Consider the following 14,434-nt stretch of genomic DNA (forward strand, 5'->3'; position numbering starts at 1 on the left):
AAACTCAAATTATACTCCAAATGATCAATCTTAGTTAAAAATTTCATCCAACACTCACATCTTAACCTCGGGTGGCAAAATGACCATTTTACCCCTAGGTCATGAAAATTCCAATTTGACTCCAAATCGGTCATCGAACTCCGAATCACCATTTTAAGTCATTCTGGGGTTTTAAAATTCCCAATTTCATCTTAAAATCTCTATTTGGATTAGTTCGAGGCTTAATTCAACTTAATTGTACCATTTGGTACAATACCGTCCTTTAATGATTTCCAAGGTACCCAAGTAAGTAAACATGCATTCTTATGTAAGAATGGCATAATCAACATATTGTAAAGTTGGGCTTGACATATGCAAGTATATGTATCAAATAGATAGTATATAAACAAGCAGAGTATCGATCCCATAGAGAATTGATCTAAAATTTTACTAGGTACTAAAATTGGAACAAATTAGTCTTATCCAAACACTCAAAATTAATTGATTAACTAAACCTAATTAACTAAAATTTAAACCAACAGGAAAAATCAAAATAATAATAACTTGAGAAAATATCAAATCAAACAAGCCTAGGATTAAAACATCCCTCACACTTCATTTAAATCTTACCTCTCTTCCTTAACTTATTTCAATGGGTTGAATTGCTAATCTAGAGTCCTAAATTATTTATAAGAGTCTCCCAACTCATCTTATAAAAATATATATTTTAACCAAAACACTATATCCTTATGTGAATTGAAATTAAAACAGATTCATTAAGTTCAGACTCTATTCTAGTTACAATATGGCTTATAGGTATATCCCTATCCTATACGCAAAATAAGTAATATGATCATATGCTATCCCAAATTTGGTCTACACTAAACTCCCTTTCCCAAGTTTGTTTAGGTTCCTAAATCAATTTAATTGGTGGCCAAGCAATTAAAAGCATTAAGAACAAATCGGAATAAACAATTCTAATCCCATTAAAGATAAGCAAGAAAGAGATTAAAAATTTAGATTACATGTGAGTTCAATTGCAATCCTAAAAAAATAGTTTAGTTCATAATATCTAATAAAATCTTCATCCAAAGAAAATTAGCCATTAATCTAAATCAAAGGAAATAAGAAAAACACAAAAGTAGAGAGAGAAAACTAACAGTTGAAGCTTTGTGATCTTGATTCTCCCTACAATTCCCTTGCTTTCTTGCTTTGTTTTTGGCTCTTTTTCTCCAGAGAATTGCTTGCTGCCTCTTCCCAAAAACCTCTAAAAAAGGCCCCTTAAATAGCCTTCAAAAGCCCTAGCTTCCAAAATCCTATAAGCTTTTCACTTTTGGAAAATACCGTGAAGGTCGTGGCTCTCATTTTCTAGAGCCACGACTCTCAAAGGTTTTGCTCAATTTTGTCTTTCAAGTGCAATACTTTCACTTCGACAAAGATTTTGACCACCTTCTAGTCATAACTAGGGAAAGTAGTAAGCAGCAATGTAGCCCTACCTCTTACATGTCTAATGGTCCAAAAATTATGCCATTTGGACTTCTGTAGTGGGAGATATGCTTGAAAAACTGAAACATACGCAAACAAAGCAACTCTCCATTATGCACCTTTCTTCACCAATTGAAATTATTTTTGATCTTACTCCTACAAAAATATAAAAATAAATATAAATAACATAAAATTAACATTATTAACTCAAAATAAACATTTAAACATAAATTAAACTAAACTAATAAAACAAATAAAAACACCTAAATTCGATCCTAAATCTAGTCTAACTTAGACTAATTAGGTATTTAATATACTGTTAAATATATCTATTTAATGCACTCATCACTAATCACCAATTAAATTTGTAAAACCTGACCCTATAAATACATGTCATAACATACATGCACTGAGTAGCATGTTATTATGCTAAGAAAGTCACTAAGAATAGACGAAACCCAGTATTATACCTAACGGTACACTTGAATTGATTTAACCTCGAACTAGTTCAAATAGGAATCGTAGGATGAAATTTAATATTTTATAGTCAAGGAATGACAAAAAAATGATTGTTCGGAGTTCGAGGGTTCATTTGGGGAAAAATTGAAAATTTTGATGTTTAGGGGCAAAATCTTAATTTTTCCACCCGTGGACAAAATTTGAGATTTTGAGAGAATTTAGATCACATTTAACAAATTGGAGAATGGTATGAGTATAAGGGATGAAAAATATGTCTATGGGCAATTTTTCAATTTTTGGGGCAAAAATGTAATTTTTAACTTTTACGGGGGCAAAAGTGTAAATTTTAAAAATTACTCCACCAAGACTTTGGATAAGTCTGAGAATTTTATCTAAGTTATGGATATGTGGGAAAAGTGTATGGTGAAAATTTGGAAACAAATGGATGAAATTTTAAAAACGGACCAATGGGAAAGTTACACATGGCATTTTTTAATGGTTTAATATTATTTTAATGAAAAGTCAGCCCATTAGACCCCATTTTAAGTGATGGCGGGCCATAAGGAAGAACAAGAGAGGAAATAGAGAGGAAAGGAGGAAAACAAAGAAAACAAAGGGAAACTAGAAAAGTTCAAAGGGAAATTCGCGTTTTTCGCCCGTTTACGCGTCTAACGATAAGATTTTTTGAATTTAGCTTGATTTCTACCTTTCTTATGCCTTTGTTTCAATTTAGCATGCTTGAGGAGAGAGATCAAAAAGTGATATCAAGGGCTGGACAAAATTCATGGGGGAGGAATTTGAAATTTTTAGGTTTTGATTTTTAGTTAAATTGGTAGTTTTAGTTAGTTAAATGTGTATAGAAATTAAATTGGGCAAGAAAGCATGAAATTTTCACAATACCCACCCTTGGTTGAATATGCATTGATGTACAATGATGATGAACTGATTTTCATTCTAAGAGAAATGAAGAGAAAATGATGAAAAATGGTTAACTGTGATAGAAAAACAAAGTGAAAAATTTACCGAGTTAATGTCCCATTTTTGACCAAATTTTCCAAGAAGGAAAGTGAGCTGATTTTGGTGATTTTAGAAGGTTATTGGCCGATAATTAATGGTTAGAAATGTTGGAGAGAGAATGGGACAATTTAGAGCTAAAATGGAGCGCCTTAGCAATTTATCGGGTAAAGTGTCAAAAATAGGTTAATACCGCGTTTAAGCCGTTTTTGGCTATTGCATTTCATACCATGCATTAGTATAGGATTTAAGTCAAATATATAGTGATTTAGCATTAATGTGATTAATTGAGTAAATTTTTTGCAATGTGTCTAGGAGGAGAGCCTTTCGGTAAAGGCAAGGAAATCGTACCCGACGAGTAGTTATCGGGGCACCTAGAAAGCTTTTAGTTTGTAGAAACGGTGAGTAAACTTATTATTATTGTAAATTATCTAGAGTTTATTTTTAAATGCTCTTTATGTATTTTATGAAATGAAAACGAGATTAAAATGAGATTTTTGATGTTTTAGAAATAAATGTGACAAATAAAGATATATTGGGTTGATTATGAAATTGAGTAATTGGAGGCTGTTAACTGTCTTAAAAATTATATATTTTCCTATGAATGGCTTATGAGATATGAGTATATGTGGCTATATTTTGTAAGTGTATTGGGAAATTTATGTAAGCTGTTTTTACTATGCAGGCTGGATAAATAAATAAAAGTCACGTTATACTGTCGAAATTTTATTAAAATTGGTGGGTTAGTCACTGTAGTGATGGGTTTCCGTGGACTGCCTATTAGAGGGGCACGGTAAACCCGGTTATATAGTTACTCCGGTTGTAGAGGCGAGGAGGGTAACTCCTGGGGTAGTATTAGAGCTCACTTCACGTTGAACCCCCACGTGAATGTGTAACTCTGCCAACGCCAAGGAACGGCTTGTTTTAAAAATAAAAATGTGTTTCACATGTAAATGTTATAACAACCTTGGCGGACTCGGTTAGATGCCTCGGCCAAGGTATTCCCGAGGATTAGTTTTGGCTTGAGCCTTGTTTTTAATAAAAGACATAAGCCTTAACAACTGTTTTGGTAAATTACAAATATTTTATGGTTTAAGAAATAAATTGAAAACATTATGAAATGGTTCGTAATTTGTTGTTTAAACTTGCCTCCATTTTACTCGCCTTTAGATATTTATGATAATGTCTGTTTACTCATTGGGATTGCAAAATCTCACCCACCTCCTTTCCAAACATTTCAGGTCTGTGGTAGCTTGTAGATACCCTATTTTGTCGAGGATTCTAGTTGACATCTCTACCACACAGACAGTAGGTTTCTAGCACCAACACTGGGTGTATTTTGGGCCACTTGTCATTGTAACCATTATTGTACATTATAACTTAGTAAATTTTTGTATGTATGAATTTATTTTACTTACACATTACAAAAGATTTCTTACACGTGTTTCTATAAATATTGTTTTATATAAAAATGCTATATTTTAATCAATATTTTGAATAGTGATATTTGTCTATAAATCCTTTTAAAAAAAATTATCTTTGGATTTATTTAAGCCGAAAACGACCGGTAATTGTTTTAAATGGAATGTTTAACAATGATTGCTCACAGGAAAGGAAAGAAACTGATATATAAGCCTTGCGGGGTTTCGGTTGGCATTTTGAGTAATGAGTGTCAATCGGGACGTCGCAACGGTTGTCATGGGCTCGAGGGAGGTTCCGGGTCGTGACAAAATTAATCTAGGAACCTAAACCAACTTGAGAAAAGGAGTTTAGTGTAGACTAAAATTGGAATAGCATATGGTCATATTTATTTGATTGAATGAATAAGTTGAATTGTGTATAGGATAGGAATATAGCTCTATACCATCTATAGCTAGATTAGAGCCTTAACTTAATGAGTCTATTTTAATTTCAATTCGCGTAGGATATAGTGTTCAGGTTAAAGTAGATATTTTTATAAGAGATTGGAGAGAGCACTATAAATAATTAAGGATACTAGGTTAGCAATTCAACCCATTGGATTAAGTTAAGAGAGAAACGTAAGATTTAGATGAAGTGTGAGGGTTATTGTACTCTTAGGCTTTTTACAATTTGATCTTTGTTGAGTTATCTTTTTTTCTTTGATTATTAGCGTCAATTAGTTTAGTTTTAGTTGATTAGTTTCTAGTTTAATTAGTTATTAAATTTTTATTGTTTGAATAAAACTAAATTGTTTTAATTTTAGTACTTAGTAAATTTTTAGGACAATTCTCAAAAGGATTGATACTCTACTTGCTACGATACTACCTGTTTGATACGTATACTTGTGTAGATAGAATTTTAACTGGCAAACAATCTTTGTTTCGAAATAAATAGTGAAATTTTCTTAGAAAACTCATATTGTAAAAGGTCGTAAGTTGGTTGGAACAAAGAAGGAGAGGTAAAACCAATAAGGATGAATGTTAGCAAGAAAAATGTGCTTTTTGCAAAAGCATCGATACCTAAGGGAAACGTATCGATACTTAGTGACCAAAATGCCTTAGCAAGCATTCTATGTGAAAAGTATCGATACCTCAAAAGGAAGTATCGATACTTAGTGTCTAGAATGCCTTAATAAAGCATTCAATATTAAAGTCTCGATAGTTGACTTATAGGTATCAATACTTATAGTGTAGAATATATATGTCACGACCCGGAACTCCCCATCGGGCCCTTGACAATCGCCGCGAAACCTCGACAAACATTCTTCACCCTAAATGCCGATCGAAACCTCTCAAGGCTCTCGTATCAACTTTCGCACTTCCCAGGTCAGCAATAGTTATCAAATATCGTAATTCGAAGGATTACGAGTCATTTCCAAACCAGAACATAACATTTTGTTTTTTGGCTCACAGGGGCATTTTCATCATTTTTGGTCGAAAATATCAAAACTTGCTAAAAAATGTAGTAGGTAAGCATAAAATATATATTTAGTGATTTAAAAACAAATTAAGTATCTAAAACGTTCATTTGAAGTGAAAATTTGATCATTTGAATATAATAAAGATATTCAATAAAATAAACTATTTTCTTGTAAAATAATTTTTATAAAGCTATCGGTAAATAATTCTTATAGCGTAAAAGTTAATTATATTCATATATACTATAAAGCAAATAACCAAAGCATAAAATTACTTTTACAGCGACATGTGGGCCCACATCTAACCAAAATGTATCGAAAGCTGAAAACCTACAGCTTTTGCCGATTCGAGTCCAAATGAAGGTCCTTGTCAAAGTCAGCTAACTATAGAATTCCCCGAGCCTGAAATGTGAGGAAAAGAGGGTGGTGAGATTATAAAATCTCAGTGAGTAAACAGACACCATCTAAACTATCTAAAGACGAGTAAATGGAGACGAATTAAAAAATTCTTTTCTAATATATATTTCATAACATGAATATTCAATTTACTCAATTAATCAACATGGCTTATATATCTCACAAAACTTGGCTCCTGCCAAAATCATTCCCGAGGATGCCTTGGCCTAGGCATCTGACCGAGACCACCAAGGCAGTTAAATGTCTTTACATCCGAAATTCTAGCCATGCCTTGGCGTTGGCTAAGTCTCACTCTCACGCAATGGTCCACGTGAAGTGCACTCAAATCTTTACCTCTAGAGACACCCTTCACATGACTTTTCGATCGAGGTAAGGTATATCTGATTCTGTGCCCCTTCTCTTAGGCTGGTCCACAGAACTTCCACTGCAGGGATTATGGATTATTTTATCCACCACCTGATTTGTAAAATCCTTATTTGCATGACATGGCAATTTATCGACATCTAGCCTCTCAAGGCTGAATACATAGTATATATATAATTTTGATACAAATACTGACTTTGCCATTCATGCTCACATATTGCTATAAGCCATATAATTTAAAACACAATTTATAACACAAGCAGGCAGTCTCCAATTACTCTATTTTCAAAACCAATATTAAATTTTTCAAAAAATTTATAAAATCACAATTTCTTCTAAAACATAGCAATTTACCATTTAAACACATTTTCCATAAAATCACACAATTGTATAAAACTACTCCAGATAATTAAGACGATAATAAGTTTACTCACAATTCTAGGAGTCGATGTACTCCTAATCCCAGTCTTCAAGCACAATCTTTGTACTTTTACCAATGTAATTTGCTCACCACCTATCCACAATGTACAATACATAATTCACCACATTAATGCTTGACCATTATAAAATCAATTCAAGCTTGGTGTATATGCATGATATGATATGCAACTTATCTGACTACCGCTTAAATGCGGTATTGACCTAATTCGGCCTATTACCCGATTTAATGACAATTCTGTCCGATTTGGCTCCAAATTTCTCCATTTCATTTCGAGTACCTCAATTCACCAAACATTATTCAAATAACACCAATTTCAGCATCAAAACCCTCCCATTTGTTCATGGAAAAATTCGGCCATTATAGTGCACTAACACCGTGATTTTTCCTACTTAATTTTCTCACCATTATTCATCATTTTCTAAGCCATTTCTCTTGAAATAATAACAATCCATCACCCACAAACATCAAGGAAGATTCGGCCAATGATGATTCATGGGGAAAATGGATTCTTTTCTTGTTGTTTTGCTTCTAAATATGATAAACTAACTAAAAACATTAACATATCTTAAAATCAGTTCAATCCAACATCTTTCTTTCTCCTTACCCATTTTGACCAGCCATGAATTCATCATGAAAACATGTAATTTAAGCATGGAAAATAAGGAGAAATGCTTAAGGAAAATAGAGTTCAAGCTTAAGTTGAAAAATCCTACATTTTTCACTTGTTTTCCTTGATTTTCCACACTTTTTCTCTTAAAATTCTTCACCTAGGGTTTGTTCTTCCTTTCTTTCCCTCTTTTCCTTGCTTGGTCGAATATTTGGAGAGATAATGGGCTGATTTATGCTGATTTTTAAGTTAAATAATAAAATATCCTAAGCTTGACACATGGCATGTTTCCATTGGTCCATTTTTAAAACTTTAAAAATTTTAAACTTTTTATCTCCACCACATGATTAGTCAAAGGTACAAATGAGGATAAGGGAAGACCATGTGCTGGACAAATGTCCTGGTGGTGGAAAATTACAATTTTGCCCCTAGGATGGCAAAATTACCATTTTGCCCCTATACTCTAAATTACACCGAAAATTAAAATTTTTCACTTCTAAACCTCAAATCATACTCCAATAAGTCAAATGGGGCCAAAAAAATCTTTTCTAAAAATTCTCATTTTGTCCCTAGGTGGCAAATGACCATTTTACCCCTAGATAGTGAAAATTCCGATTTAACTCCAAATTGATCCTCGAACTCTAAATCACCATTTTAAATCATTTCTGGATTGTGAAACTCTTAATTTCAACTTAAAATTCCTATTTGAACTAGTTCGAAGCTTAATCGACTTAATGATACCATTAGGGGCAATATCGTCTTTTAACGATTTCTCAAATTTCCTAAATATGCAACCATTCTATTGAGTATGTAAATGACGTCGTAATTATTTTATAGAACAGGGTTTGACAATATATATAAAGAGCGACCTTAGATTAGCTACCTTATTTCTCTCTCTTTCTCTTACCCATTCTCAACTCCCTTCTTCCCCTTTTTAATCTTCCTAATAAATTGTTAAATATCACTGCAACCCATGCTTTCAACTTGTTTGAGGTAAAACCCCCAGTTCTTGAACCTTTTAAGACCATGGTTTTTCAAATTAATTTCCCCTATTTAAAGGAATTCCATTTTTCTCATAACTGCTAAGGTTTTCCAAATGATTTTTATGAGGTAAGCTCACCAACGTAAGTTCAACTTGGAAATTTAGTAAGTTATGTTATGAATTGTGGTTTGGAGAAAGTATATGAGCAAAACTTAGTTGTGTAAAAATGGGTATATTATGTTTAGAAAAATTATGGGTAAAAATTAGGCTTGTGTAACATCGAGAAATTAATTATAGCTATATGATTGTTATAGGTCCCTCTGAAACACCAAAGCCCCTTTAATTTGTGAAATTTGGGTAATTGGGCATTATAATTGAATAAGTGACAATAGTGTGGTGAGTGGACTTGCATTTAAATTGTTTTGATGAAATTGCATGAAAGTTTTTGAATGTAATGTTTTTTAAGTTCATAATTATTGAACATTTCAAAATATGCATGGGGATGAGCTTTTGAAATTGATATCCAATTGTTGTGAATGGAATGTGTTGAGTATGAACGATTAGATGTCCAAAATGATTTGTAAACCATTGGTTAGGGGGTTGAGCATTATGGCTCAAATGAAATGTCCATTAGTGACAATGTGAAATGAATAGATGGTTTGAGAAATGGCTCTATAGAAATGTGAAATGGCTTTAAGCGAGACATAGATGACTTAAGTTATTGACCTGTAGCTAGTGACAGTAGATGCTGGCCATTTTGCACAATGTAGTTTTCTTAGCTAGCAAAGGGGGTTGAATGGTGCTAGCCATGTGTGGTGGAGGATAACACATGGCTTTTATTGTTGTTAGTGGCTTTATGCATTACATTATGTTATATTGAAGGTTAGCTACTCGAGATCACCCTAGATAAAGGGAGTGGAATGGCATTATCCCAAAGGTCATAACCCCTTGGACATTGAGTAATTAGGGGTTAACCACCACAAGATCACCCTAAATAGTGAGGGAATGGAATGGCACTATCTTTTGGGCTGTATATTGGAATGAGCCCTGCAAACAATTGAGATTGGTCAAGGCTTAGTTCCAATCATGCAATCATATCATTCACATTTAATGATTAAAGGAGAACTTCATCAATAAGACATCAATGATAAAGGTTATAAGTCTATTAGATAAAGTCCATGAGATTAATATGCCTTACAAGAAAATTGTAATGGGTTACAATTATGAGATGGGTTACAATTATGAGATCCTTATTCATTAAAGTTTAATCTTTAAATGTTTTTGGTTGATGTATCTTTGAGACTGAATATCAACGATGCTTAAAAGTTGATGCATTTTATGTTCCTTACTTAGGAAGTAAGCAATCGATCTCATAAGTTGAAGTATAGAAATACTTGGTACTAGAATATAAATGCTTGTTCGATGAACAAGTTCACTAAAGATGACCCAACATGATAAATACATTTGGTCTCTCATTTTAGTGTCTATGCAAATATTTCTCATATGTCAATCGTGTAAATACTTCTTAGACTTGAGACCCTAAGTTGTCTTATATGTGGAGTGCTATATAGTTGATTATATGCCTATGGTTCCTACCAAAGATGCCAAAACAGGATATGGTTGGTTGTAGCATGAAGCATATGAAGGCAAATGAGTGATCAAGAAAAGAATCATCACCATAAGTGATTTGGGGGATATATCCGAACAGTTCTTGGTTGATATTTGTCATAGCCTAAAAATCGGGCTATGACCAACGCAAGGGCTTAATAGGCATAGCCCACTAGGCCCAAGCAAGCCTTTTTATATGAACTTGTACATTAGCCCATCTATCATCCATATTTCTTTAAAATCTATAATTCATAATATTCAAATATAATTTCTTTGAAAATAATTCATAAAACCCAAGTATTTACTCATAATGGCATCATCGATCATAATATATATTGATAGTCTGACAAATGAATCTTAGCAATTCACATTAAGTATACAGATACACATACAATGACCCTAACCATCAACAAGTAACTCTGGGCGTGGGTACTAACATTTAGTGGCATGGTGAACCTACTGAAAGATGAATAGGAGGGAGCACCTCGACCTAGGATCCAACTACCTTCGATCCTAAAACTAAAACATGAATTTGAAAAAAATGAGTATAAACTCAGTGAGTGAACATAGGAAGGGAACAAGCAACAAATACTGAAAGTTTTTGAAAATATGATGCACTCGTTTTGAAAACAATGCAATTTTGTATGCCATAAACAAAAATCAATGCCATGTTGTCTTTTAACTCATTTAAAACATTTAAGAAATCAGCTTTCAACATTCAATACAATCACATAATATTTCCTTACCTTTTTCTTAGCACATATAAACATTTCTATAGCATATATAAACATCTTTATAGTGTAAAAATATATAAACATACATGCAACCACCAGTCATCAGCTCTTGTGCACTCCCTACACACACAAGGCAATATCATCATATGCACTCCCTGCACACACATTTCAATATCATCATGTGCACTCCCTACACGCACATTTCAATATCATCATGTGCACTCCTTACACGCACATTTCAATACCATCACACACACTCCCGCCCATAGCATCACCGACACCATCATGTGCACTCCCATACCGCACATGCACGGTTATATTAATCAATCAACATTACATTTCAAAGAATAACACACATATCAACATATAAAAAAAATCTTTGCATAGTATTATATCTCACATAATTCATTATTTTACTGGTCATAAACATAGTTGCACAATCCAACACTCAAAAAGAATAACATTATTCATTTTGCCAATAATTTAAGACATCTCTAGATTTCCAATACACACATGCCACAAATCAATTGGCAAATCAACATAACATTCCAAGTACATAACTCAACGCATTATTTATTCAACCACGTAAAAGAATTACTTGTGAAAAGCTTGTTCCAGTGCATAATTTTAAAAGAAATCAACCAAGGATGTTCAAATATTTTATTCAAACACATATGCATTTGTTCAAAGTAGTTTAAATGCAAGTTCACTCACCTTAACAATGCCACCTAACAAAATCTTAATCCAGGTAGTCCCGAAATACCGTTAAAACCTATATTTACCAATAAGCCATAACAACCTCCATCAAGTCATAATTTGAATTTAACAATTCTAATAAATATACACTATACAATCTACACTCTAACCCAACTTTTAACCTAGAATTCTAGTCTAATTCACAAACCCATTAAACTAATTGTTCAAGTTTGAAGTTTCTTTACCATGGTGCTTGAAGGTATAAAGATCAACACAACCTAGCAAATTTCAAGGAAAGGAAATTTGAAGAAACTTAGAAAATAAAGTTTAAAAATTACAAACCCATAAATTCAAAAATTCAATGGTTGAAAATATATACCTTTTAGCCTTAAAATGAAGATTTGAAGTCAAAATCCAAGTGTTGTTGAAAATGGAGTAGTTATTGAAAATAAAGGAAAAAAAAGAGAGATTTTTCTTTCTCTCTCCTAGGGTTTAGATGTGCTAAAAATTGAGGTTAAAAGCTGCAGGTCTAGTACCCAAGAAGTTAAGAGAAGAAAGAAGTAAGAAGAGAAAGGAAAGGAAAAGAAAACAAGGAAAGAAAATGAAAAAACTTGATTTTTTTGGTGAAGCATGCAAATGGCGTTGGAATGGATAAGGAAGAAGAAGAAAATATGTTGGTGGAGAGGATAAGGACGGTCATGGCTGCAAAAGAAAAAAGTCAAAGCTTCCTTGGGAAGCTTTGACAAAGTTAATGGCAAAATTACCATTTTGCCCTTTAAGGTTCTTCCCTTTTAATTTAGTCCTCCCAACATTCTTTTAAATTCTAATTTCCTTCTATTATCTTCTTTTACATATGTACAAACGAAATACAAAGTTTGTATCCCAACGCGGTGTCACCATAATATTTAAAATATATTTTTATCTGCGTTAGTTTTATTTAATAACATGCGAGCCCCACTACTTCATTTTTCTTCAAAATTTTCTTGTTCTTCCTCTCCCCCACTTAGATTGACCATATACTCCTCCATGAAAAATTTTGACACCGATTAAAATATTAATATTTTAGTATTATTTTATTCTAAAATTTTTCACTTGTCTCTTTGGTACCCAAAATACCTTATTATACTTCAATTCACTTTTGAATCACTTTTTATCTCACAAATTCTTCTCTGATAAAAATATTATTATTTTATTATTATTTCCTCACGTGCGAAATATTTTATCTTAAATAACTCTTTTCACCTTTCATCACTTTTAAACATTCCAATTAACCTCAATTAGTATCTGATAAGCTTTATTATCCACCATATCAAAGTACGGGGATATTACAATATTAGCTTGTTGAAGTCCTTGGCCAATGTGAATTAAAGATTATGAAAAAGAGTTTCATAAGACTCAATAAAGCTAATGTTCTAACTTCAAGAATGAATACAAAGATCAATAAAAATAAACAGTGCACCATGCTCTTACATTTTCGAGATATATGATGAGATAATGAATTACATTAATATACTGTACATTAAAAGGTTGTCAAAGAACCCTTTAACTCTCCTAACAATTAGGTGTCGATGATGCATTGTTACATGCCAATCTTGGTCTATGAAATTGAATTAATTAATTTTCCTAAAATTCTAATTCAATTCCATTACCAACATGTTAAGAACTTAATGGGTCACACACAACAAGTTGCATTATGAATTAAATTGGGAGTGTGATGATTTAAGTTGGATTTAAATCATACACTAGGTCTTTAACTTTGAAGGACTTAACTTAAATAGTTTAATTAAGTATAAGGACAAGACTATAATTAGTTATAATATTAAAGCCTTAATTGTAAATAGATAAAGTAAATTTAATTTAATTTAATTTACAATAACTTAATTAAAAAGGTTTAATTAATTGTTGGGCCAATACTGAGACCTTATTTGCAATTTAAGAAGTTAATTAATCTAGATATAAATATCACTTTTAGCTACTCCTCATAACACAAGTGAAACACACAAGGTAGGATTTTTAAGTTGTCATAAAACTAACAAGAAAAGCCTAGATGAACACTTTCTTGACTGACTTGAAAAAATAGTTTTCGCACATTGTGATTCAGTTAGGAGGACTGTGACTGTGTGCAGAGGACAAGTTGTTGTCCACCTTGCTAGCACAAAAGCATAGTTGAGAAAGCTCCCTCCTTGTGAAGGTTCAAGTGCAACCATTAGAGGCCACACATTTAAGTGGCTCGGGTTTTTTACTCCTTTTGTGGTGCTCACGGGTTTGACAAGGGAAAGGTATCATTGTGATAGCTACATCACTTGCTAAAGGTGATCTTATTTTTGTTATTATTTCTCTCTTCTAGTTATGTTTGCATTTAAACCACCAAGGAGATCCAAGGTAGGTGCGGTATGTTTTTGTTGTTCAATTACACTTTTTTTTGTTTCATTCTGCTGTGTTTAATCTGATCATGTTGTTCCCAACACTATAGTCCTTTGGACTTTAAGTATTGTATTTCTTAGATATGTTTTACTAAAGTGTAAGTGTCCCAGTGTGTGGGTTTAAAGATTTTGATATGTGTTCAAATGATTTTGGGCGAATTGAATTTGGAATTCGTTTCTAGGTTTGAATGCCTTAACCCTTCATATTCTAAACAAAACTAAGTGTCAACAGGTTGTATTCGAGTTATGATGGTTTTAAACAAGTTTTGGTTCTTGAAAAGTGTAGAAAATATGAAGTTTTTGAATAAGGTATCGATACCTATTGAGAATAAAGGGCTTCAAAGGTA

This window comes from Theobroma cacao, chromosome 3 (assembly GCF_053813885.1).
Source record: "Theobroma cacao isolate CCN51 chromosome 3, ASM5381388v1, whole genome shotgun sequence".
In the NCBI taxonomy this organism is placed as follows: Eukaryota; Viridiplantae; Streptophyta; class Magnoliopsida; order Malvales; family Malvaceae; genus Theobroma; species Theobroma cacao.